General features: G+C 39.4%; 1 pseudogene; it reads right to left on the bottom strand.

Moving 5' to 3' along the window:
* Window positions 1–26: 26 nt before the first annotated feature.
* LOC130233275 (lipoxygenase homology domain-containing protein 1-like) lies at window positions 27–26826 on the bottom strand (annotated as a pseudogene).
* Window positions 26827–27929: the final 1103 nt, after the last annotated feature.

The following is a 27929-nucleotide window of genomic DNA, read 5'->3' as shown; positions in this document are numbered from 1 at the left end:
CCGATAGCTTGATGTCTGGTGTAGCACTAGCTGAAGTCGTCTTTCTTCGCCCCATCTTGAGGGCGCCTTGCCAAATGTGTGTCATCTCCATCACCTCTCACCTCTGACCTTTGCCTTCTGAGGCCAACAGACGATGTAGAACAGCGAAGACGAGAAGCACTGAGGACGGTCTCTGAACGTGTATCTCGACAAAACGTTCTCTGAATGTTCGACATATTACACGTGTTGGCTGTGCACTGCAAAATAATGCTCATTTAGGAGTTCTTGTCTTGCTTCTAGTCCAAATATCTAAAGATTCTTAAATCAGTTAGCATTTTCTGGTCAAATTCAATTAGTTTTTATTTCTGTAGCACTTTTTGAGCAATGTAGATGTGTCAAAGCAATCTAGTAATCCATCTAGTCATCTAGTAAATGCTTCAGTCCAGTTTTATGTCTAAGATCAACTCAAATATACTGTGTTATTTTCAGAAATAATACCTCAAAATTAATTCATTCATTCATTTTCAACTGCTTATCTGGGGGCGGGTCGTGGGGGCAGCAGTCTTGAGAGAGAACCCCAGACTTCCCTCTGCCCAGACACTTCCTCCAGCTCCTCCGGGGGGATCCCGAGGCGTTCCCAGGCCAGTCGAGAGGCATAGTTCTCCAGTGTGTTCTGGGTCTTCCCTGAGCTCTCCTCCCAGTGGGACATGCCTGGAACACATCCCTAGGTAGGCATCCAGAAGGCATCCGAAACAGATGCCCGAGCCACCTCAGCTGACTTCTCAGGATGTGGAGGAGCAGCGACTCTACTCCGAGCTCCTTCCGGGTGACAGAGCTCCTCACCCTGTCTATCTATTGGCCCTGCCACCCTGTGAAGGAAACTCATTTCAGACGCTTGTATCCGAGATCTTGTCCTTTCGGTCATGACCCAAAGCTCATGACCATAGGTGAGAGTAGGAATGAAGATTGACCGGTAAATCGAGAGCTTTGCCTTTCGGCTCAGCTCCTTATTTACCACAACCGCATTACTGCTGCCGCTGCAACCCAATCCGCCTGCCAATCTCACACTCCATCCTTCCTCATTCGTGAACAAACCCTTAAGATACTTGAACATTCCAACCTGGAGATGACAAACACCTTTTCCGGTGGAGCACCATGGCCTTTGACTTGGAGGGTGCTGATTCTCATCCCAGCCACGTCACAATTGGCAGCAAAGCGCCCCAGTGCATGCTGAAGGTCCATGTTTGATGAAGCCAACAGAACAACATCGTCTGCGAATAACAGAATGAAATCCTGTGGTCCCCAAAACCGGACCCCCTCCAGCCCAAGGTTGTGCTCTGAAATTCTGTAAAAGTTATGAACAGAATTGGTGACAAGGGGCAGCCCTACCGGAGCCCAACATCCACTGGAAACAAGTCTGACTTACTGCCGGCAATGTGAACCAGACTACTCTGTTCATACAGGGACGAGACAGCCCTTAACAGAGCGCCTCTGACTCCATACTCCCCGAGCACCCTCCAAAGAATGCCATGAGGGACACTGTCGAATGCCTTCTCCAAGTCCACGAAACACACGTGGATAGTTGGGCATACTCCTATGAACCCTCGAGCACCCTGGTGAGGGTATAGCGCTGGTCCAGTGTACCACGGTGTGGATAAAAACCACATTGTTCCTCCTGAATCCTAGGTTCAACCATCGGCTGGATCCTCCTGTCCATCACCCTCAAAATTAATAGTTTTTTCTGCCAGTGTTATGAGTAAAATAAACATATTCCACATTGAAAACATTCTTTTATTCACTTACCCTACTAGTATATGGTCTTGTTTTAAAGGAAACCCCCATTTTCAATCATTATTTCTAAAACAACATGTTTTAATCTATGCAGGAAATTAATTGATTTAACAATTTTATATATTTGGACTAGAAACAACTAGTAAGAGAGGCATTTACTTTGCAAATCAACAGTCGAATTTGTGAAGTTGCTAGCGAACGAGAGTAGAATAATGACCCTGTGTTTAAAAAAAAAAAAAACATAACAAGCTGTCGTCGTCGTCGTGTCTGTAATTTTTGGAGGTGATGCTTGACGTCCGTATGTAACCGTGAGGACAGGCTTGATATGAACTGTGAGGTCCGCATTTTGTCCAACGCTTGGAACGAATCCATCAAATGCATGTTGAAAGGCTGGGGGTAAATCTGCCGAGAGGTCGACGTGCATGAGGACGTTTTCTTACGCGATATACACTGTGTTCTCGATGCGTCACCCACGAGTGAAACATGTACCTTAATGCCTGTAGCACAAGCACACGTCGAATAGTATCGGCATAACTCCGTGTTTCCATTCGCTTCCGTGACCTCGTGGTCTCGCTTGGTCGTACAATAGAGTCATAATGTGCATGAAACCTGTTTGCTGCCATTTCTAGAGGACATGACAAGGGAGTAAAGCCATTTGTTTTATAGTAAACCAAACATAACTTTCTAAGCTGTTCTTCACGATCGATCCTGGTTTATTTCCTCTTTTTTTTCCTACGGTTGCCAACCTGTGCGCGGGGCTGGTACCTCCGGCTTCTCGACATAAGTAGCTGGGAAAAAAAAAAACGTAAATGAGATATTTATTGTTGTCTTAATGTAGCTAGGTGGTTATTTTCGTAAATGCACTCACTTTCTGATGAGGTCGTGTCCGATTTTCTTCTCTTTCCCTGCTTTTGCACTCAGTTTCCTTGCGTATTGTGCACTTCATCCAAAAGAGAGAGGAAAAAAAAAATGTACAAGGGGAACGCACATTTAATTATTTTGTTTGTTGGTTTTGCGTAACGATAGCTCCACTGACCACTTTTAATGTACGTGACTGTTTCGGTAGCATTTCAGATGTTTAATGAAATATCGATGAATCTAATTGTTTTGCTTTCGCAACTTCACACAATTCAAGCGTTCAGCTGCTTGGAGCGGAAGCCAGGAAGTTGGAAGCGCGTTTGTTTGTTTTTTCGGTCACGAATCTTTTCTCATCGTCTGTCTGCGGTTTATAGTTTACACATGATATCGTGCGTCGAAATGCCTTAAGTATTTAACAATCATAATTTATGACTAACTTTACCTACTATGGGTGCGTTTTTAAGTTCCGAACTAGTATCGCAATGTAACCAAGTCGGTTTATTTATTTACGTCAGCATAATAATAATAACGTGTGTATAAATACCTCATGTGCTATACTTTAATGGGAGTGCTTTGCATGCGGTTGTACGTAAAAGGGGCGTAAGTGTCAAAACAAGCTTAAATAAAAGAAAAAAGCCCATGAGGGCGTGCTGAAACGTGCTAGTATGTGGTGCTGTAGTTTTTGGTTACATTCCATTAATGCAATTCTCAACAGAGTCGTTCAGCTGTGCGCTCAAACTGTTCAAGTGGACTGGAATTGTTTCGTTCTTTGCATGTCTCATCCTGTTTTTTTGCACTCTCGGCTTTGCTGCCCTCCTCACTGGCATCCGGCGAACAGCGTCTGCGATCCGTGAATCTGTTTTCTCAGTGTTTTCAAGTAGTGAGGAGTGAGTTCAGCGCTTACTGTGATTGATTATAGCTGCTTGTCTTGTGCCCATCTGGCTTTAACTTTGATTACGGCCGGCCATTGTACGCTGTATTGAAGTGATGCTTATTTTAATTTCGTTAATCCCCACTCTATTAGTAGCACATTGCGTTCTTTCGTTTCGTATCGGTACTTGGTAAAACGAGGGGCTTTAAATGTCTGAATGCGTTATTGCAGGTTGTGTTGTGGTACATTCTAGTGTAGCTGCCGTACGTTTGTCAAATTTCAGGTTATTTAGCTTTCGATCCCCTTATTAATAAGAATCATAATCATAATCAACCGATACGTTAATTTCTGTGGGATTTTAAACACCGATACGGCAGGATAACTGTTATTCCTTCCAGTGAATAATTGCTTTTATCTGCCATACGAATCAATCTGGAAATGCTCATTGTTTTATATATGCCTGTTATGAACATACACGCCGATATAGGAAAAAAGAAACGATGGCTTTATCTTTATGATTTGTGTTTCTAGCCTGTGTAGCCTTAAAGTCCTTGATTTGATCCATCTCTCCAGCAGATTTTGGACATAAGCAATAGAAGAATCATGTTTCGCTAACAGACTGAACCGTAGAAATCCTAAAGCACAAGCTCTGTAATGCATGTCTTTCTCAGGTTTTAATATGCGTATGAGAATGGATACATATGTTAAAATATTTTACCATAAATATTTCTGATGTTTTTCTGCTGCTGACATAAAACAAAATTAAAAAAAGAAGAAAAAAAATAGTTGAATAACCTGCCAGTGAAAGGGAAGTGGCTCTTTGTATAAGACACTGCTGTGTGCTGTTACTACCTGCGCAATGTTTCTGACATGAATATTTTATAGCTCAAGTAGAAAAATATGTATTGACAATATTTAAGCAATAGCTTGGTGATTATAATGTATGATAACTAGATAAGTGTATATTGCGTTTAAAAAAAAAAGAAGAAATCTTAGATTCACTTTGGTGGATTTGTACTGTATTTATTACTAATGATGATGGCAAAAAGTTGCATAGCTTAAACCCAAAATTTTCTTTCTTTTTTAATTTCTTGTCTTGTATATGACCCTTTTGTATGTGTTTTTTCAAATAAAATGTGAAAATGCCTCAAATGTTGGTTTGTCCTCTTGTAATCACGCATTGTGCTCAAGAAAACCTTTTATTCTTAGTGTGGTAAACTGGACAACCCAGGCTCATTCTGAGAACGTAGTCCCGTGGACGTTTCTGGAGAGACCGCGAAATACATGCCGGGAGGTACGTATTTTGCAGTTTTTGTTTTCGCGAGTCCGCGAGAGGCCGCTGTGCGCCGCTTTTCCCCGCGCCGTTCTCGCGTAAACCCGCTAGAGGCCGCTGTTTGAACGACCGTCTGCCTGGATGACAGAATGATTGACCGTGCGACCGGCCAATCGGCTGACCCACCCTCCTCCGTCCTAAACCCAACCACGACGATTCACAAAAGCTGTCCAGAAAAAGAAAAGCCCTCGTCTGATTTTTACCACGTTTTCATATTTTGACCACATTCTCACCCTGTGATGAACTTGTTCGCTTCATTTTTTGGATTTTGTTTTTGTTTTCTTACCTGATTTCTGGAACCCGCTCTTACCCGGACTCGAACCCGGTCGTCGTCATGGTCAGCCCCTCTCTGCGTCTCGAGTCCGCCAGAGTACACGAAGAGCTAACCGGACAAACTGGTTGCAGCGGGAAAGCCCTCCACACGGAGGCGAGCGGCCGGCTGGCAAGCGCCGAAAGGAACGCGTCACACCGCCCCGCAGCGTTCGCTTAAAAAAATGAAATGCAGCCGTACGTACCCCCGGCTACGTATTTCGCGGTCTCCAGAAACGTCCACGGGACTGCATTCTTTAAAGTTAGTTTTACGTTATTTGAAATGTCAAAGAAATTCTACAAAAAATAAGTTACACATCAAAACATTCAGTCGGATGCAAATCAAACACAGCGAAAAAATCTTCCATACTTAAGGATATATCCATTCATTCATTTTCTTTTCAGCTTAGTCCCTTTATTAAAGTCGCCACTGAATGAACCGCCAACTTATCCAGCATATGTTTTTACACAGCGGATGCCTTCCAGCCGCAACCCATCACTGGGAAACACCCACACACATACACTACAGACAATTTAGCTTACCTAATTCCCTATAACGCGTGTCTTTGGACTTGAACCGAGCACCTGGAGGAAACCCACGCCAACACGGGGAGAACATGCAAACTTCACACAGAAATGCCACTGACCCAGCCGAGGCTCGAACCAGCGACCTTCTTGCTGTGAGGGAGACAGTGAAACTGAAATGTAATTTGCAAAATGACTGTGCAATATGTCAAATTCATTGTCATTGATTCAATTAAATGATAAATCATTGATTCATTCATTTACCTCAGCTTAGTCGCTTTATTTTATCAGGGGTCACCACAGTGGAATGAACTGCCAACTTATCCAGCACGTTTAAACACAGTGGATGCCCTTCCAGCTGCAACCCAGTAACTGGGAAACACCCATACACACTCATTCATAGACAGATATATGAGCAATATCACACTTGTAGCAGTGCGATATGGCTGTATATCAGCACTGGTGGGAGGTGTGTGATGGCTTGAGGCCGCAGGCTGAGTGTATTAGTGTTTCAGCAGTGCTGATATACAGCCATATCACACTGCAAACAGTTTGACGGCATAATCCTGTATATAAAATGAAAATCAAACACGGAGAGTCTCAAAATCCTTTTGTATGAGGAACTACTTTCTTTAGGTCTATCTTACTTTGTGGTTTAACAGAAGAAAGAAACTCAAACAGGTTACAAGAGTGAGTAAATAATGACAGAATTTTCATTTTGGGTGAACTGTCCCTTTAAATCTGAACCAAATGACTAACAACAGCAGTCCTCAGTACAAAGATCATTTATTAGAATTTGTGTAAAAAAGTACAAACTGGTGTCTCCCAAAAGTGTTTAAGATCTTGTAAAATTAAAATACACTTATTTTTAGATTTAGATCGACTCTATTGACTACCTACAAAGCCATGAATGGCTTACTTCCCCAGTATTTGAGGGAGCTCCTGGTGTATTAAAGCCCCTCACGTCCACTACGCTCAATTAATCCTGGATAATTGATTATTGCCAGAATATCAACTGTAGGTGGTAGATCTTTCTCATATCTGGCACCTCTGGAACAGCCTTCCTAGCACAGTTCGGGAAGCAGACACACTCTGTCTGTTTAAAACTAGCTTAAACACCAACACAGGCTCATCATGAAAACATAGCCCTACAGACGTTTCTGGAGACAGCGAATTACGCAGCCTGAGGGACGTATGGCTTTCATTTATTTTAACAAACACTACAGGGCAGTGTGATGCCATTCCTTTTTGTGCTTACCAGCTGACCGCTTACCTCCGTATGGGCAGCATTTCAGCTCCAACCAGTTTGTCCTGTTAGGGTGCCATATATGTCGGCGGACTTGCGACGCAGAGAGGAGTTGACCACGAATATGAAGTTCGAGTCTGCTGAAGATCGGTTCCAGAAAGCAGGAAAGACAAAAACAGAATCCAAAATATAAAACAAACAGGTGAAGAGCAGGGTGAGAATGTGGTAAAATCTGAAAACGTGGTAAAAATAAATCAGACGAGGGCTTTTATTATTTTGGATTGCTTTTGAACGTGTTGGTTGGGTTTAGGGAAGCGGGTGGGTGGGTCACTCGATAAAATTGGTTGGGTTTAGGAAAGGCAGAGGGTGGGTCAGCTGATCGCTCACTCAGTCAGTCAGAAAGTCTAGCGAAAAGTGAGTCGACAGCGGCCTCTGGTGGGTTTACGCGAGAACAGCAGGCGCGAATGGCACTCGCGAGGCAAATTTGAGATCTCAATAGGCGTACACAGCGACCTCTGGTGGACTCGCGAAAACAAAAACTGCAGAAAATTGTGCTGCCAGGACGTATTTCGCAGTCTCCAGAAACGTCTGTAGAGGTGCGTTTTCAGAATGAGCCTGGGTTGCTAAGGACACATCTCTTTGCATTAGCATACACAAAACACAAATGCTGTAGAAATCCAAATCCTCTAAAGGATTGTTAGTCTGCTTTATTTAGGGAAACCGGAGCCGGGAACACTTCCCAAAAGACATTAGAATTTAAACAGCATCTGCTCTAATCCTAGATCAGGCCGTATCCTGGGCAGCTACTGTAGTGGTCATGGTGGAACACAGAGCATGTGGGCCAGTGACCTACTCACACCTGCAGCTTCTCCAGCGCCTAGACTGCAGCTCTGCACAAGAGGTTTGGCCAGAGGAGAAATGGTCGTGCCCAACTGAGCTTGGTTTCTCTCCTTCACTTTGGTCAATTGATAAAGTTTGTTCCTCCACTGTTTCCACTGGCTTGCTCGGTTTACTAGAACTTCTGTGTTCAGCTGCTGCCACACCATTTACATTGTAAAAGCACTAGAGAAATAAAGATTAACTGAATTGAATAGATGTTAGTACGTCAGTTTTAAGAAAATCTATAATCTAGTGTCTACAAAACAGTGAACATTTGCATTTAGCACATATAAACCTGATTAAAAACATCCAAAGCTTGTAGTTTGTCACGTACACTAAAATAGATCCATTTGTTTGCCGTCACCTCATACTTCAGTTTCTCATCAAATCTCCTGACCAATCAAATGCTCTCTAGTGTCTGACATGCCCCGCCCTCTTCGTCTCATTTGCTTTTCACTTGAGCTCAAACACTCCCACTGGCAGAGCTGGCATAAATCAAAACACTATTGGCTGTTTTTAAAAAAGGGGAGGGGCTCCATTATGCCTCACCCTCTCTTCATGCTTGTCAAACATCCAATAAAAAAAGGCACATTTTAAAACACTTTAGGATAGAGCACTCGATAAGTTTGTCCATCAGTTCTGTTTTTGTCCAGTCATTTCCACAGTGGATATGGTGGTCACCAAGATGTACTATATAGTAGGGAAGTATGCGATTTCAGACGCACCCTTGAAAATATGCCCTACGTTTTTATGTCTATGCTAGCGTAGAAGCCATTACGGCTCATAGTTTTTTTGTGCATCAGATGTTTCTGTCCAGCCATTTCCCACAGTGTAGATAATGGTCACCCAGATGTATCATACAGTAAGGAAGTACAGAATTTCAGATGCAGCCTTGAATATGAACGTTTTGTGCTGCATTTTCTATGGCGATCTTAGTGTAGCGGCCATTACGGCTCATTGTTTTTGTCTGTTGGCTCTGATTTTGTCCAACAACTTCCCGCACGTAAAGATGGTCGTCAAGCAGACATAATATATAGTAGGGAAGTATTCAATTTCATTTGCAGCCTTGGATATATGTCCAGTTTGTTCTGCAATCCCAGTCTAGCAGCCATTTTAGCTCATAGTTCTTTCCCCGCCAGGTCTTCGCAACAGGTCGCATGGCTGAAAACTATCAATTGAATAAAAAAATGCACATTATAAAACACTTTAATATTTAGGATAGCGCATTTGATAAGTTTTTGTCCAGCTACTTCCCACAAGCAAGATAATGCTCACCCAGACGTACTATATAGTAGGGAAGTATGTGATTTCAAAGCCTTGGAAATAGACCCGTTTGTCCGGTGTTTGATGGCAATCGCAGTGAAGCAGCCATTACGGCTCATTGTTGCCTGCCAGGTTTCCACACAAGTCACACGACTAAAAACTATCAATTGAATAAAGTTGAAAATTGAATAATTGCTTCAAGCCCGTAATAGTTAAGATAAGTTTGTCTTTCAGCTCTGTTTTGTCCAGCTACTTCCCACAGAAAAAGATAGTGGTCACGCAGACGTACTATATAGTCGGAGAGCATTCGATTTCAGACAAAGCCTTAGAAATATGACCTGCGTTTCTGTTGTTATCCCAGTGTAGTGGCCATTACAACTCATTTTTTTTGCCTGCTAGGTCTCTGCACAGGTCACGTTACTGAATAATAAATGCTAAATTCAAAAAAACCTTAATATTTAGGATAGAAGCACTCGATAAGTTGTGTCCGTCGGCTCTGTTTTTGTCCAGCCACTTCCCGCAGACAAAGATGGTGGTCACCCAGTTGGCAGTGTTTGTGACCTCCACACACTCCAGAAACCATCCGGGCGACATGGTTGTGTTATCATGCTCCATTCTGACCCTCAAAAGTTCACCAAATCCAGCATCTCCAGCAGGAAACCGGTCCGTCCGGCCTCGCTCAAACAGATTTCTGAATTTCTGCTTCAGCGCTCGTTTCCCAGAGTCCCCATTGACGCCGTACAGCGTGATGAAGACGTTGGCGTTTGTGCCGGCGTCCTGCACGTCTCCGGTTATTATTATTACTTCATACTTCACAGGAACCAAACTGCGGACTTTGCTGGCGAAGCTCTCCACGGTTTGGTGCACTCGAATGTCATGAACTGTCTTTTTGGCAGACAGAGGGATTCGGGAGTCACATGTGAAGTAGAATCTGTGAGGAGGAACGGAGAAAATGATCTGAAACTAATAGGCGTGCATTATACACTGCAAAAATGTGTTGTTTTTGTATCTAAAACCTACAGTGGCTGAGAGAGCTTAACACACATGCAATTTTAAAAACAACAGCAAATAAAGGAAAGATCTTTATCGTTTGACAGCGGATGTGTTGAAAACCCTCACATATGCAATAAAGGTGCTGTATGTCAGTCTTTGACTCTTATAGTAAAAATACTATAATATGTTGCAGATAATTAAGAAACATGCTCAATGAACATTCTGAAAAACATGCTGAAGTCAGATTATCCAGCCTGATCTCACGAGAAAACGTAAGTATTTTACGTTTTGTCAGTTTAGTGGCTAATTCCGTACAAGTCAGTAGTACGAATTTGTACGATTTTAAAAAGGAGGCGTGGCACCTAACCCCACCCCTAAACCCAACTGTCATTGGGGGATGAGCAAATCGTCTGAAAATGTACAAATTAGATCGTACGAATTCATACGAATTAACCACTAAATCAATGGTTACGAATTGCCGTGAGATTGTGTTGGATATTCTGAACATGTGCGATACTTGACGGAATTCTGTCTTTGTTTTGGTCATTTTAACCTGCCCCAATGCCCGTTTAGAGCCAGTTATACTTCAGCACCCCAGGTTGCATTGGTGGAAAACAGCGCATTTCATTCAGTCAGTCAGGATCGACAGCTCTCAGAGTATGTGTCCACCAAGTGAAATGAGACCTCTGGTGGACAGTAGCAGACTCCAAAATGAGATGCAGATTTAGAGTTCCACATGAGGTTATTAATTAGAAGTGATTAAATATTATGAACGTAAACATTAGGTGAGCAGGTTACATTATAACCACGTGTCCTAACAACACACTACATGACGAGATATAGCAATTTGGCAATTTGGCTGTTTGCACCAGACGGGAAAAAAACATTTTGTATCTAATATCTATTAAATATCTAAAATCTAATATCTAAAAAGTGGTGGCCGAGAGAGCTTAACACGCTGCAATTTAAGAAAACACATGCAATTAAAAAACAACAGCAAATAAAGGAAAGATCTTCATTGGTTTGACAGCAGATGTGTTGAAAATCCTCACAACACAACACATTAAAGGTGCTGTATGTCAGTTTTTGACTCTTCTAAAGCATTAAAAACACCGTCATATGTTTGCAGATATTTAGAAACATGCTCAGTGAACATTATTGTTTATCTGAAAAACAATGCTGAAGTCAGATATTCTGCTATGAACATGTACATTACTTGACAGAACATCTGTCTTTGTTTTGGTCACTTTAACCCGCCCAATGCCAGCTTAACCAATTATATTTCAGCACCCCGGGTTGCCTTGGTGGAAAACAGCGTATTTCATTCAGTCAGTCAGGATCAACAGCTCTCAGAGTGTGTGTCCCACCACCGAAATGACCTCTGGTGGACTGTAGCAGACTCTGAATGACGCAGATTCAGAGTTCCACATGAGGTTATTAATTAGCAAATAATATAAATATTACGAGTGTTAACATTAGGTGAGCAGGTTAGATTGTAACCCCGTGTCCAAACATGCTGAGATTTTTCAGTGATAAGCAATTGGGCTGCTTGCACCAGACGAAACACAACAGAAATGTAAATACAGCCATTCAGAAGCATAGAATAGTGCACTCACTGCACTCCGGTGAAATGGTAAGGTTTATAATTTATTTAATATATATTAAAGCTCTTTAACATGATTAAATGTAGATTGCTGAATCACTGATATGTGCTGGTTTGCCCTGAGTCTCAGTTCTGAAGTTCAGTTTCTGATGGTTATTTTATTGTCCAGATCTGAGCTGAACTATCTGCTGCTGCTTTCAGTATATGACAATAAATATCATGTCAAGTGGCATTCAGACTCAAATTATTAGCATTTAACACTAAATAAAGCACACGAGGTGCACCTGAGCTGATCATTGTCAGTTTTCTGCTGTTCAGCTGTGAGAAATAGAATTCTAAAATATAAATTTCATGTGTTGGTAAAACAAAAACTCCTTATAGTATACAAATTACTCCTTCATCGCGTGCTGTTACTTTTATTTAGAACACAATTGAATCATTACATCATGAATTGAATTGAACTGAATTGAATTTAAAATCAGCCTTAAATCAGCCTTTAGGCTTGAAAGTCAGCCAGTTGATGTTCTTTAATCGTCAATCTGGCAACCTGCGCTTGCATGTGTTTTGAACCAGGAGTGTCAAACTTACTGCACCTGTAATACAAGCAAAATAAACTACTTAACTCACTGGCAGATTATTTCCTTGTTTTAAGGTATTAAAAACACTTTATTTTGACTTAATATGTGCAAAAATAAAACAATATTTTTAGCTTGTCTAGAAAATGCTTCTTGATTTATTTGTTTAGATATTTGGACTAGAAACAAGACAAAACCTAAGAAAGAAAAGCACTTTTGCAGTATATATTATTGTTATCCCTGATAATAGTGTATGCAATATTCCTATAGCAGAGAGGTGCGATAAATTCAATGTATTTTCATTTTAATTTCAGCATTTGTGTTACATCCCGAATTCTGTTTAATTAGATCAGAAACAAAAATATCTATTACCTGTTTAAATATGATCATTAAATACATAAATCATTACAATAATAGATAATTTATTATCAAATTAAAGAATAGCTAACAAAAACAGTACTTATCTGAAGAAATCTTATGTCGTAAGAAATATCGGTATCTATTAGCCCTCGATCTGGCAGTATTTTATTAGACTATCCCTCTATATTTCTTTCTTAAAGTCTGCTTTTCTCTCGCTTTTTTATTAATATTCATGTATTATTGGTTCTATCATATCTTTCTACCTTTTTATCTTGTGTTACTCTTATCTTTTACTATTATCTACAGCACTTCGGTTAACTTTGGCCTTTTTATTCAGTAATAAATATTGTATTGTACAGTTTTGTATTTGAGATGGAGAGCAAATTCTGAAATCATAGTTAAAATCTAAAGGGGGTAAATACTTTTGCACGTTTGGGAAGTAAAGAGTGGTAAAGATGTGAGCTCACTTGTTTCCCAGCTCTGTCTCAGTGACCACCACCTCCTGCACGTGCCAGAAATACTCATTCTTCACCTTCTTCTCTTTGGATATGTGGCCCAGACAAATGCCGACGATCTCCGCCCACATTTTTAGAGGAAAACTGAAAGGAATCCGTGGCACCGCTGAAACAGAGTCACGTTAGGATGCTTTATTAATCTTCATAATATGCTTATGAGTTGCATTTTATTTTTCAATGCAAAATATATTTTTCTTCACATTTATTTTTATTGAAGGGACTGTTTACACAAAAATCAAGTCATCATTTACTCACTTGTTTCCAAACCTCTTAGAGTTGCATTTATTTTGTATTCAGATTTTTAAAATTATTAACCCTTGTGTATTGTTCAAATTGACTCCCTTTGGTTATATTGGTGCTGTTTTTGCACCATTGACTTCCATTATAATCACATTGCAAAGCCATGACAGCATATATCATGCATTCTTGATTGTTTGCTGGTTTCACTCTTGTGAAGAGGTAACATTGGTCATTTTTACTGTTGATCAAGGGTTTACAAGAGTTAATTTATTTTTATTTACGTCTGTTGAACAGAAAGTATATACTGATGAATGCTGGGAAAAAGCCATTGACTTCCATTGTATTTTTTGTTCCTCCTACAGAAGTTTTTCAGAATTATCCAACATTCTTCAGAATATCTTGCTTTGTGTTCAACAGAAGTAAATAAACATAAATGATTAAAAATAAAGAAAGAAAATAAATAATAGCAACTCAACAGGTTTGGAAAAAGGAGTTAATGGAGTCATAAAATCAGCATTTGAGTGTGAGTAAATAATGAGGATTTACTTTATTTTTGGGTGAACTGTCCCTTTAATGTTTATACATGTGTTAATAAAAACAAATATCCAGGTACAGTTTTGATATTCAGAACAGTTACTTCTCCAATAATAGTAATAATATATGATTAAAGTCTTTTATTGACACTTTATTTTGTTATGCGGTCAATGTTTTTACTATTGTCAGTTTTTGTCATATATCTTTTTTGTTATATAATAAAAGTGACACTCTGACACTTTCCAGCAGCAGTTTGCACATTTACATTTTCTACAATCACTCCCATATCTCTATAAAAACATTGTGTATTTCTGAGTGTGCCTCACACAGGTGAGTGGGCTTGACAAACCACCTGTAAGACACTCTTCTCTCCATATTGCACCAGACACTTTACTTAAACTCCATCCAAGTAAGAAAAACAATGTTTACTGGTGAATAACCACACAATCATGTTGCACTACTTGTTTTCTTCAACTTTAAATACTTCTTTTGCACAATATTGTTCTGTCTGATGTAAAAGTGCTTGTGTAGTCTGTCTTAGGCTATGTGTATTAACTATTTATAGTATATGTATAGTGTGTATAGTTAGATTAGCGCTCCAGTGTGTTAGTTATGTAGGTTTAAAATAGCTCTTATGTCTAGTGTTCATATTTATGATTATGTTTATTTATTTAGCACTGTGGTCCTGCGAGAGACAACTTTTTATTCCAGTCTATGTCTATACATGTAGTGAAATCACAATGAAGCTCAATTTGACTTGAAGTACCGTAAAAACTTCTTCTTCTTTGGGTTTTCCATCATGAACTCTTTTGAGCGTCCTTTTCTTCCCTCCAGCAGGATCCAGGCGTTCTCCTTTGTCTCCGCATCTTCAGAGATGGCTGTTGTCACCTCAATTTCATATTCTGAAAAGATATTACAGAGACCACTCAAATGGACATAATTATTGGAAATAAAATGAGTGTGGAGTAAAATTAAATAATAATGCCTTTTTCCTCTCACTGAACTAATTGATGCTACAGTTCACCAAAGTTAATTGTCTCAATTTTTTCCCAAATGTTTCATGTGCATTCTCAGCACTTTACAATGACATACATCTACTGGACATAACACATCACATTATATCAGATTTTTAAATATATATATACAGTCATACAGTTGTTTGATCAAATGTAAATAAAGCTGAGAATTTTTTTTCCCACAGTGATGCCTCTTGTTTATCGTCTTAACTTTTGGGAGAAGCCTGGGTGATTTCCGCTCTAAGCAAACTTGCTGGTTGCAGAGTGTCCGAGGGGTTACCGTCAATATTGCATACCTGCCAACACTCCCGTTTTTCCCGGAAGTCTCCTGTATTCAGACCCATCTCCCGTTTTGTTCTGTCTCCCCGTAATTTAGGTCTTAATTTTCCTATGTTCATGAAAAGCTACTTATTTAGGCTGAAAACCATCCAATCACCAGCAACCCATCTCAATAGAAGCTTTAACAAAGAGTTTGAATTTAACTCTTGTTTCAATATCTCCATTTATTTATGGTGATGACACTGACCTGGACACAGTTGTGCATGTATTTAGCTTTTTTTTAATGTTATGTTAACAAAAAGTGCATCTATTAACCAGTGTTACCTGTTTTGACACATTATTTTATATTTGGCTAAGACATAACAAAAATTACAGTTTCTGATGAGGATATTAAAAATCTTTTACTCTTCTATTAGAAAAAAAATCTTACAGTATTTAGCCCCATATAGTCTGAAATTTCATTAATATTGATTTTAAAAAGGTCTTTAAAAGTCTTAAATTTGCCTTTATGAAACCTGCAGAAAACCTGTAGTTGAATAAAGTAACTGTAGGTCCAAAATTGCCTGAGATATAAATAATTTCGGGCTTGATTGATTATATATATATATATATATATATATATATATATATATATATATATATATATATATATATATATATATATACACACATACAGTTGAAGTAAGAATTTTTAGCCCACCTTTGAATTTTTATTCTGTTTTAAATTTTTCCCAAGTGGTGTTGAACAGAGCAAGGAAATGTTCACAGTATGTCTGATGATTTTTTTCTTCTGGAGAAAGGTCTTATTGGTTTTATTCGGCTAGAATATTTCGGCGGTTTTTAATAAAAAAAAAAATTTAAGGTCAATATTATTAGCCCCTTTATATATATTGTTTCGATAGTCTCCAGAACAAACCATCGCTATACAATAACTTGCCTAACCTGCCTAGTTAACCTAATTAACCCAGTTAAGCCTTTAAATGTCTCTATTTTTGTATAGAAGTGTCTTGAAGAATATCTAGTCTAATATTATTTACTGTCATCATGACAAAGAGAAAATAAATCAGTTATTAGAGATGAGTTATTAAAACTGTTATGATTAGAAATGTGTTGGAGAAATCTGCTCTCCGTTAAACAGAAATTGGGAAAAAATATAAACAGGGGGACGAATAATTCTGACTTACAACTGTATTTATATACACACAGAGTGGGGGGACAGAGTGCATAGGGCCTCGCAATGGCCCTGCGACGGCAAGCGGAGAGGCCCACACTACAACCCCTCCAACCAACCCCCCACCCCGCTCTTCCCTTTCACTGACCACACAACACCCAAACCCCACCCCCTTGATCTCAGGTTCTTAGGTCGCAACCCAAACCCCCCCATAGCCCCCTACCCTAGGGATAGATGCATAGCCAGGCCCAAACTTGCTGGCTATGACCCTGTAGTATAGTAGTCCAAGGAAAATCAAGTTGAATTACTCTCACTCTTTAAATGTCATTTCATCACATCTGAAATGCATCATCTTTCATCTCAAATTTGATTTATTTATTTGAATGCAGAGTTCATTGTAATCTCCTATTACTTAGTGTGTAGATTAAAATACATATATACTTTTAATAGTCTGTTTTTATTGACTATTAGGAAGATAAAAGATTAATATGCTTAAATTTGCTTAATTATGCAAAAATAAAAAAGAATTATAAAATTAAAAATATATATACATTTATAGTCAATTATCATTACATATTTAGTAAGATAAATTAAAATGAAAGCAACACAATTACATTAAGCAGTTATCCAAAATCAAAGTATTTTTCCAGCATTCGGACTAACTCTGATACTGCATGAAATAAGAGTGCTAAAAGCCAGATGCAGAGTGAGAGTATGCAGAAATGTCTCGTTTCTTACTGGTCTTGTCACTGAGATCCAGGATATCATTATTGGCACAGGCCAGTTCCCTCATCATCTGACCGTCGTCTTCATCTTTGGCCAGCCAGCGGTCACACGGGAAGCGGAAAGTTTGATCCAGAAGTTCATCTTTCACATCTATAGAGTCCAGATGCCATCCAGGAGCCGGACCTGATGAAAGAAACCTTTTCAGATATTGCATTTAATAAATAAACTATATTTTGCAAGCTGGCGACACGGTGACTCAGTGGTTAGCACTGTCGCCTCACAGCAAGAACGTCACTGGTTCGAGTCCCAGCTTGGTCAGTTGGTGTTTCTGTGTGGAGTTTGCATGTTTCTTCTCCCGTGTTGGCGTGGGTTTCCTCCGGGTGCTTCGGTTTCCCCCACAGTCTAAACACATGCGCTATAGGAAAAATTGATTAACTAAATTGGCTGTAGTGTATGAGTGTGTGTGTGTAATGAGTGTTTAGGGTGTTTCCCAGTACTGGGTTGCAGCTGGAAGGGCATCTGCTGCATAAAACTTATGCTGGAATAGTTGGTGGTTCACTCTGGACCCTTGATTAATAAAGGGACTAAGCTGAAGGTCAATAAATTAATGAATGAAGCTGGTTAAACTGAACTGTTTGTAGGTATAGCGCAGTGATCACCAAACTTGTTCCTGAGGGCCGGTGTCCTGCAGATTTTGGCTCCAACCCTTAATCAAACAAACCTGAACAAGCTATCAAGGTCTACCTAGGTATACTAGAAACATCCAGGCAGGTGTGTTGAGGCAAGTTGAGCTAAACCCTGGAGGGACACCGGCCCTCCAGGACCGAGATTGGTGACCCCTGATATAGCATGTCCATTGTACTTATTAACAACAACAAATGAAATGCAACAAATCTCTTTTCTTATTTCCTGATGTTAAAGTAGGATCCAAATGCCAGTGATTTGAGGCCCACGTGATGTAGGAGTGTGAATTTCCCCACCCACCCAATTGACTGACAGGCGCGTATTAACATGCATCTATAGTAGCGCATATAATCATGTACACAAAGCAGAATTTGCAAATAAACTGCGATAAAAAAAAGATCTGTTGTAATATTAGACTAGATATTCTTCAAGACACTAGTATTCAGCTTAAAGTGACATTTAAAGGCTTAACTAGGTTAATTAGGGTAAAGTTAGGGTAATTAGGCAAGTCATTGTATAACAGTGGTTTGTTCTGGAGACAATCCAAAACTAATATTGCTGAAGGAGCTAATAATATTGACCTTAAAATGGTGTTTAAAACAATTAAAAACTGCTTTTATTCTAGCTGAAATAAAACAAATAGACTTTCTCCAGAAGAACAATATTAGAGGAAATACTGTGAGAAATTTCTGAATCTGAGAAACATCATTTGGGAAATCTAGGAAGAAGAAAATCACAGGAGGGTGAATAATTCTGCCTTCAGCTGTATGTGATGAAGCCAAAGATAAACTTCCACTTATGAGCTGTAAAAAAAAAGTCAGAATTGCTAGTGAGATCATGAGATTTCCTACCTTTGTTTGTCGTGCCACACTCGAACTTTGGAGAGTTCTCCCAGACTGAGAATGTCAATGAACCGGAAAATATCCGTCTGCTTGCGCTCAAACTTGTTCCTGTTGCTGCACTCCCGCAGGGCCAGCGTTCCCGTGTCACCGTTTTCTCCAAACACGATCAGAAACACATTGGCGTCTGTACCACCGCCTGCAAATCCACACATGAACATACCTGAGCAGCTGCAATATTTAGGTTAATATAAGGGTAATATTAACAGACCAGATGTGCTGTTTTAGTGTCAAACAAGGTTCCAGGTCCACGAAAATGAAGATGTTTGTGTCAATTGTTTCCCTGTCAATTTTGACTCATCAACCCTATTGTGCCGATCAATTAAATTTGACTTTGTGTTTCTATTGAACCTTTCATTCACTTTTCACTGAGTTTTTACTCAATTTGATTCAGTGATTCTTTTCTGCAAATCGATTCTCTGTCAATTTTGACACAGCGATTCTTTTGTGTCAACTGATTCCTATCAATTTTGACTCAGCGATTCTTTTTGTACCAATCGATTCTCTGTCAATTTTGACTCCGTGATTCATTTGTACCATTTGGTTCCCTGTCAATTTTGACTCAGTGATTCTTTTCTGCAAATTGTTTCCCTTTCAATTTTGACTCAGTGATTCATTTGTACCATTTGGTTCCCTGTCAATTTTGACTCAGTGATTCTTTTCTGTAAATTGTTTCCCTGTCAATTTTGGACTCAGCAATTCTTTTGTGCTGATCACTTCCCTGTCCATTTTGATTCAGTGATTCTTTTTGTGCCAATCGATTCTTTGTCAATTTTGACTCAGTGATTCTTTTTCTGCCAATCAATTCCCTGTCAATTTTGTGCCAATCGATTCTTTGTCATTTCCCAGAGATGGGTTGCAGCTGGAAGGGCATCCGCTGCGTAAAACATATGCTGGATAAGTTGACGGTTCATTCCGCTGTGGCGATACCAGATTAATAAAGGGACTAAGCTGAAAAGAAAATGAATGAATCAATGATTCTCTGTCAATTTTGACTCAGCGATGCTTTTTGTGCCAATCAATTTCCTGTCAATTTTAACTCTGCGATTATTTTGTGTCAATTGATTCCCAGTCAATTTTGTCTGAGCGATTCTTTTATGCTGATCAATTCCGTCCATTTGGCTGAGCAATTTTTGGTCTGATCATATTTTGACTCAGTGATTCTTTTGTGCCAATAATTTGCCCATTTTGACTAAGCGATTCTTTTCTTCCGATAACTTCCCTGAAAATTTTGACTCAGTGGTTCTTTTGTGTGAATCGTTTCCCTGTCATCTAACTCAGTGATTTTATTGTGCTGATAAACATTCCTGTCAATGTTGACTCAATTCTATTCAATTCTATTCAGTCATTTAGTTCCCTGTCAGTCTTGACTCAGCGATTATTTTGTGTCAATTGCTTCTCTGTCAATTTTGACAAAGCATTCTTTTGATGCAATCATATTTGACTTAGCGATTCTTTACTGCAAATCGCTTTCCTGTCAATTTTGACCCAGCATTTATTTCGTGTCAATCGTTTCCTTATCAATTTTGACTCAGTGATTCTTTTGTGCCATTTGCTTTCCTGTCAATTTTGACTCAGCGACTCTATTTACCCAATCGCATTCCTGTCAGTTTTGATTGAGTGATTCTTTTGTGCCATTTGCTTCCCTTTAAATTTTGTGCCATTTTATTTTGTGCCAGCTGTTTGGTTCTGTTGTTTCTGACCCAGTGATTCTTTTGTGCCGTTCATTAATGTCCATTTTGACTCAGCGATTCTTTTTTGCCAACTGCTTCAACACTAGCATGTAATCGGTAAGCACATTTTAAAGATAACCTGTAGGTGACCCACCGGTGACGTCACTGGTTTGACCTGGATGACGTATGTGGTTTTCTCCACCATCTCCTCATCGTCCACCACTGCTGGAAGCTCACACACCTTCGTCCTCTTGGGCCCTTTAGTTTTGGGAGAGCCACTGCTCGTATGTGAAGACGTACAGCTCGTCCGTGCTCAGGTTCTCAGGATCATCTGGGTCATGTGACAGAAACACAGTGTTTACAGTGTGTTAAAGAGCTAAATGCATTAACATCTTGTGACAGGTTGATGGACTGTTTTTATTCCTCAAGGTTCCTTTATTACAGCATCGGTAATGTCATTTAATTAATATACAGTCAGGTTAAACAGACTTAAAGGGCCCGTAAACTAAAATCAGCATTGTTTGTGCTTCCATGTCAATTTCGACTCAGCGATTCTTTTGTGATGTTCGTTTCCTTGTTCATTTGACTGAGTGATTCTTTTGTGCCAATCACTTCCCTGTCAGATTGACTCAGTTTATAAAAGAGGGAGGGAGCTAATATATGCCCCACCCTCTCTTCACATTTCAGTTTACATCAAATATTGAAATATAATAGCATGCCTTATTCCAAATTAAAAGTCCTCATGGATGGAGCCCATTGTAATTAACCTGATGATCTGGTTAAAAAGATTCACACAGTGACAGACTGACCTTGTCAAGGAACCATCAGGACGACTTCCGTGCCGTCGATGCGGACGCGAAGCTTTTTCAGGGGTGCAATGTCATCCACTTCCAGGCTAAAGGTGTCTTCCTGACCTCTTTCAAACCTATAAGAATTTGTATATGGTGTTTAATCAATTTAATGCACTGATGCTATTAAAACTGAATTTATCCGAATGCACTTTTAATACTTTAATAAGCAGTATTATCAGTAAACCATGTTAAACTAAATTGTATTATTAATATTATAATTATACATTTTATTCCAATTTAGGATTATCACACTGACACTATCAAAATCCAGACCAAACTTATCTGAATATATATAAGTATATCATGTAAAACATCCTTTTTTATTTTTACGGTCATAGTGGTCAGCACTATGGCCTCAAACCAAGAAGGTCGCTGGTTCGAGTCCCGGCTGAGTCAATTGGCGTTGTGTGTTGAGTTTGCATGTTCTCCCCATGTTAGCGTGGGTTTCCTCTGGGTGCTCCGGTTTCCCCCACAGTCCAAATACATGCACTATATATAAATTAATATATATATATTTATTTATCTCTCTCTTTCTCTCTAAGCCTGAATTATTCATAGCACTGTGGGGTATATTCGTTCATTCATTTTCTTTTCAGCTCAGTCCCTTTATTAAACAGAGGTTGCCACTGGGGGGTATATAGAGTATATAATATATATGATACAAGGCTGTATGGTGGCGCAGTGGGTAGCAAGTTCGCCTCACAGCAAGAAGGTCACTGGTTCGAGCCTCGGCTTTCTGTGTGGCGTTTGCATGTTCTCCCCGGCTCCGGTTTCCCCCACAAGTCCAAAGACATGCGCTGTAGGTGAACTGGGTGGGCTAAATTGTCCGTAGTGCATGTGTATGGATGAGTGTGTATGGATGTTTCCCAGTGATGGGCTGCAGCTGGAAGGGCATCCGCTGCGTAAAACATATGCTGGATAAGTTAGCGGTTCATTCCGCTGTGGAGATCCCAGATTAATAAAGTGACTAAACCAAAAAGAAAATGAATGAATATAGGATACAAATGATGTATATCGTCGCATTGCACAGCTCTAACTATGACGTGGATGACTTGTGGAAGTGAGTTTCTCAACCATGCTTGATGAGAAATAAAAGTAAGCAGAGGATGTGTACCTGTCCTCTTGTTTTTCAAGTAGAATCTCCTCTGTGCTCCCATTGGCCCCGAACACAGTAATGAATATATTAGTGTCTGTTCCTGCGCTCTGTGTGTCTCCTGTGATCACCGTCACCTCGTAAACCACCTGAAGAAGAGCCGGAAATCAGACAGACGCACAGTTGCATCAAAATGATTCTCCCCTGCCCCCATCCAAAATGATGTTGAACAGATTCAGAAGTTTCTCACAGTATTTCCTCTAATATTTGTTCTTCTGGAGAAAGTCTTATTTGTTTTATTTCGGCTAGAATAAAAGCAGTTTTTAATTGTTTTAAAGCCATTTTAAGGTCAATATTATTAGCCCCCTTCAGCAATATTAGTTATACAATGACTTGCCTAATTACCCTAACTTTACCCTAATTACCCTAGTGAAGCCTTTAAATGTCACTTTAAGCTGAATACTAGTGTCTTGAAGAATATCTAGTCTAATATTATGTGCTGTCATCAGGGCAAAGAGAAAACAAATCATTGATTAGAAATGAGCTATCAAAACTATTATGATTAGAAATGATTCTTTTTTAAACAGATATTGGGGAGAAAATATACAGGGGGGCTAATAACTCTGACTTCAACTGCATATCTTGATAAAAACCTCTGCAATTGATTGCAACAAGATAATGTGATACCATCAGAGGACTATATCCTTCACAAATCAACGGAGAGGCTGCTGTCGGACCTTTCGGATGATGCTGATGGTGGTGGCGTCCAGTATGTTGAAGACCCTCGCCGTCAGCCCGTCTCCTCTGTCTTTGGCCAGCCAGCATTTGCACAGAAAGTTGTACTGAATGCCTTTAGTGGGAACGCCCACAGAGAGCTCATCCACCAACCAGCAGCTCTCTGGGGTCGCTCCGTTATGTCCCAGCTGAGATCGCATTGTTGGAGAGAAATGAAACAGAAATGAGGGTGTCACTTTCGGTAAGATTTAGACGTTATGGTAACCTTGAATATAAATATTACAGTTTCACTGTGTTGTGGTGCTGCACTGTAAAAAGTGATTAGTTAAATTTACTTTAAAAAGAAAGAAGAGTAAACTTCCTGCCTTATAATTATTACATAAACAAACTACTGTATGTGCATAATTATAAAAGTGAAGTCAATGGGTTTACTGACTTTTTACTTGAATTAAATTTACTCAGGTTACTCAATTTTAAAAGTAAAGTAACTAATCGCTTTTAACAGTGTACTCTAAAATAAGTTCTCTTTAAATGTCTTGGTAAAAAACAAGAACGTTTTTCCTCCATTGAACACAATACTGCCCTACTCAGGTCCATAGCATGGTTGTCTGACATGTCAGTGTATAAGCGATTTGTTTGTCCACATGTTTCCTGAATCGTGAGGTTACTAGTAGCTTTTGATGTGGATGTTTTTGCTGCTGGAGATGCCAAAGAGGTAAGCAAAAAAATCTAGCTTTTCATTTTGACATACAATTATATTGCTTTGATTGTTTTTAAGGAAAAACTGACTAAATTTTGTCATGTTAATTCATAAAACCAGACAGGATTTTTTGCTTGTCTAGAAAATGCTTCTTGATTTAAAATTTTTTAGATATCTGGATGAAAATAAAAAAATAAGTAAATAAAGTTGGACTGAAATGAGAAACAAAATACTTTAATTCGACAAGAACTCTTTGGGCTCTATTTTAGAGATCTAAGTGCAAAGTCTAAAGCTCATGGTGCAAAAGCATTAAGAGTGTGTCTAAATCCACTTTTGCTATTTTAAGGATGGTAAAATCTGCTCTGCGCCCTGGCGCATGGTCTAACAGGGTTGAGCTTATTCTCTTTATGAGTTCTGGCTGTGTTTTGAAAATAACGTGTATTAAAACAATCAGAGTCTCGTCTCTCATTCCTTTTAAGAGTCAGTTGTGTCACTCCATGGTGCATTTGCTATTTACATGGCATAAGTGGAAGAACTGAACGCTTCACTAGCGAGAAAACAGTTAAACAGAGCATCTGCAGCGCGAGGATAAAGAACCAGCCTCCTCCATTCAGCCTCTTTACTTTACTTTTACTCTTTACTCCTTTACTTTGGTGGAGTAAGGAAACGGTGGAAACTCACCCCACTGAACACATCCATTACAAATCTAAACTAGTTTTTATTAAATCAAATATAAATCTGCAGATAATCAATAATACTTCTGATAGTAATCACATTATACAGATGCAGATTATCATGAATAAACTAATAAAGCCCCCCGAGGTCAAGAAGGCATGGTGTTTATATTGATGTAGAAAATCATCATTTCTGGATCATTTTAATCCTTTAATTGTTTTGATCTATAAAGATATGTGTGTGTTGCTGTTCTTCCTGTGTGTATTCAGCAGTGTGTAAGCGTTTAGACCTGCATAGGTGCATAACTAACGTGCTCTGCTGGACTTTAGAGCAGCTTTTAGTTGGTCAATGGCACAGTCTTTCAGTTCCTCAAATAGCAACACTGCGCCTTAACACACCTCCTTTATAGAGGCACACACATGAGTCCACAGAGTGGCACAAATTGAATTGCTATTAAAACAATGTTAAACATGAATGCAAAATATGAAAATTACTGTTGCGCGGGTCTAAAACTAGCAACAAATCGCACCATACTTGTCTTGCACCTTATTGCGCCAGGTGTATGATAGGGCCCTTTAATTCTTTTCCTGCTATTGAAGAGATAACTCGTCAATTAAGAGAAAACCATTCCCTACCATTGACGAGTTTTTATAGTTGACTAATTGCTTTAATGAGCGGCTACTGGTTTTAATGACTGATTAAATACCTGCATGTAATTACATCTGTAATTACATTTATAATTACATTGCTGGCCACCCCATACACCCTAACTTTAACCTACCCATACCAAAACACCTGTCCCTAACCTGACCAATATCCTACCTCAAGTGTTCTCCAATTCATTATGAACTAAGTACATTGAATTTATTTTTTGATGCAAGCACATATTAGTTAAGACCACTTATTATAAGTGGGCCTGAAATGAGAAACAAAATAGTATAATTTAGCAAGAACGCAATAACTCTTTCCCTGCCATTGAGGAGATAATCAATTAAGAGAAAATGCTTCCCTGCCATGATGAGTTTGTATATGTACGAGTTTTTAGGTGTATTACAGTAAGGGGAAGCCATAATATATGTCCTGAGTGACTTAGGAGACTTCTGGGTATCCTGGTAAGAAAAATATAAGATGATCAGGGAAAGAGAAAGTAAGATCACGGGTAAAAATCAAGAGTTATACAACATTACTTTGGCTAAATCCTTAACATTACTATACCAGTAATGTTTCTTACCACATTGGCAGATTATTTAGCTTGTTTTAAGAAAAATACAACAACACAGGTTCATTGTGAAAACGTAGCCCTGTGGACGTTTCTGGAGACAGCGAATTACGTAGCTGGAGAGACGTATGGCTGCCTTTCATTCTTTTTAAACAAATACTACGGGGCGGTGTGACGCCGTTCCTTTTCGCGCTTAACAGCTGACCGCTTACCTCCAAATGGACAGCAAATTCAAACGCTAATGGGACAGCAACAAGTTTGTCCCATTAGCGTGTCACGTACGTCGGGGGATTTGACATGCAGAGAGGAGTTGACCACGAACACAGGGGTTCGAGTCCGGTGAAAAGCGGTTCCAGAAAGCAGGTAAGACAAAAACAGAGTCCAAAATATAAAACAAACAGGTGAAGAGCAGGGTGAGGATGTGGTAAAATCTGAAAACGTGGTAAAAAAAAAAATCAGATGAGGGCTTTAATTTTTTTGGATTGCTTTTGAAACGTGTTGGTTGGGTTTAGGGAAGCGGGTGGGCTGGTCAATCGATAAAATTGGTTGGGTTTAGGGAAGGGGGAGGGTGGGTCAGCCGATCGTTCGCTCAGTCAGTCAGAAAGTCTGTCAAAAAGTGAGTCGACAGCGGCCTCTGGTGGGTTTACGCGAGAACAGCAGGCGTGAATGGCACTCGCGAGGGAAATTTGAGATCTCAAAAAGTGTACACAGCGACCTCTGGTGGACTCACGAAAACAAAAACTGCAGAAAAACGTGCCGCCGGGACGTATTTCGCAGTCTCCAGAAACATCTGTGGAGGAACGTTTTCAGAATGAGCCTGGGTTGGAAAAAAACTCATATTATTTCTTAAAACATTACAATTTTTTGCTTGTTTAGAAAATGCTTCTTGATTTAAGAATTTGTAGATATTTGGACTAGAAACAAGACAAAAAACACTTTATCGCAGTGCACAACCTTATTGTAAAGAGTTACCAAACAAATTGCATTAAAATACATAAACAGGAATTAGTTCTGTTAAATAGTTTTACCTCGACTCTCTTGATCTCGCCCACGTCAAGTCCGAAACACATGAAGTGCTCCATTCCTCCAGCAGCGAAGTATTTCTTCCCTTCAGGCAGATCCAGCCAGAGCCGCTCGGTTTCCAGATCATTGGGTCCCATAATAATGACGTAAACCCTGCTGGTGGTGCTGCCGTCCCGATCGTCTCCTGTGGACACGGTGAAGTGGTACGGGATCACTGCGAAAACACAGACGCTGAGCACTGTATCACACACTGACAGCTTCACAATGATCAATAGCTGTGTTTCCATCCAAAGATTTGTGTGCATACTGTAATACTGCATAAAGCATTCATGAATAAAGCAGCGAGTGCAGTCAATGATGTATAGAAGAGAATACACTCCTCAGCTCCTCCTGCACAGATATCACTGAGAGAAGTGGAGTTTGCTGCACTGTTGGGATTCTCCACTGTGGTGTTTGTTCTCCTCTAATAAATGAGCTGCACCTCAGAAGACCAAGACCAAACACAACGAATGCGGTGGCTTTTGGAGACGTGAGACGGGAACGCAAACAGATGCTCAAGACAGTTCTGGAGGGAATAATAATAGAAGAAGAATACTGAAGCACTGGGATGATGAACTGACGGAGGACTGAGGCCTTTTACAATCAGCACAACAACATTTCAGATCTGACACAATAGAAAGCTGGAAACATGGAGAGCTGCAGACCAACATTAATGGCGCAAAGACCCTCACACACACATTTATATCTGCAAATCAACATTAATGAGACAAAGAAACACTCATTTATATTTGATTAGCATCTGAGAGAAAACTACAGCACTGTACATACTTTACTCTCTAAATGTTGAAACAATCTCAGAATTGAGTGAAGAACGGCAGTGCATCTCGTGAGCGTTATATTAAATTAAGCATCTGTTTGCTTGCTTGGATTCATTTCTGCTAGTCTGAAGGGATTATTTGTAAGTTATCTAAGTGAAAGTGAAGTTTGCCAGTCAGAAGAAAGGAATTATTTTGTAAGTTATCTAAGTGAAAGTTGTGTTTGCATTAAGTTTGCTTTGTCTGAAGGAATTATTTGTTCACCTATTGAAATAAAATATAGGTTTTGCAATTTAATTCCAACTTTAGCCGCACTTATATGCAGTTTGAGGTAAACAAAATAAAAAATACTCCATTTTCCTTACATTTAGCACTTCCTGTGCAGTTGAAGTCAGAATTATTCGCCACCCTGTATACTTTTTTCCCAATTTCTGTTTAACAGAGAGATTTCTTCAGCACATCTCTAATCATAATAGTGTTAATAACTCATTTCTAA

Source organism: Danio aesculapii, chromosome 8, assembly GCF_903798145.1.
Source record: "Danio aesculapii chromosome 8, fDanAes4.1, whole genome shotgun sequence".
Taxonomy (NCBI): domain Eukaryota; kingdom Metazoa; phylum Chordata; class Actinopteri; order Cypriniformes; family Danionidae; genus Danio; species Danio aesculapii.
This window is presented reverse-complemented; position numbering and strand designations above follow the sequence as displayed.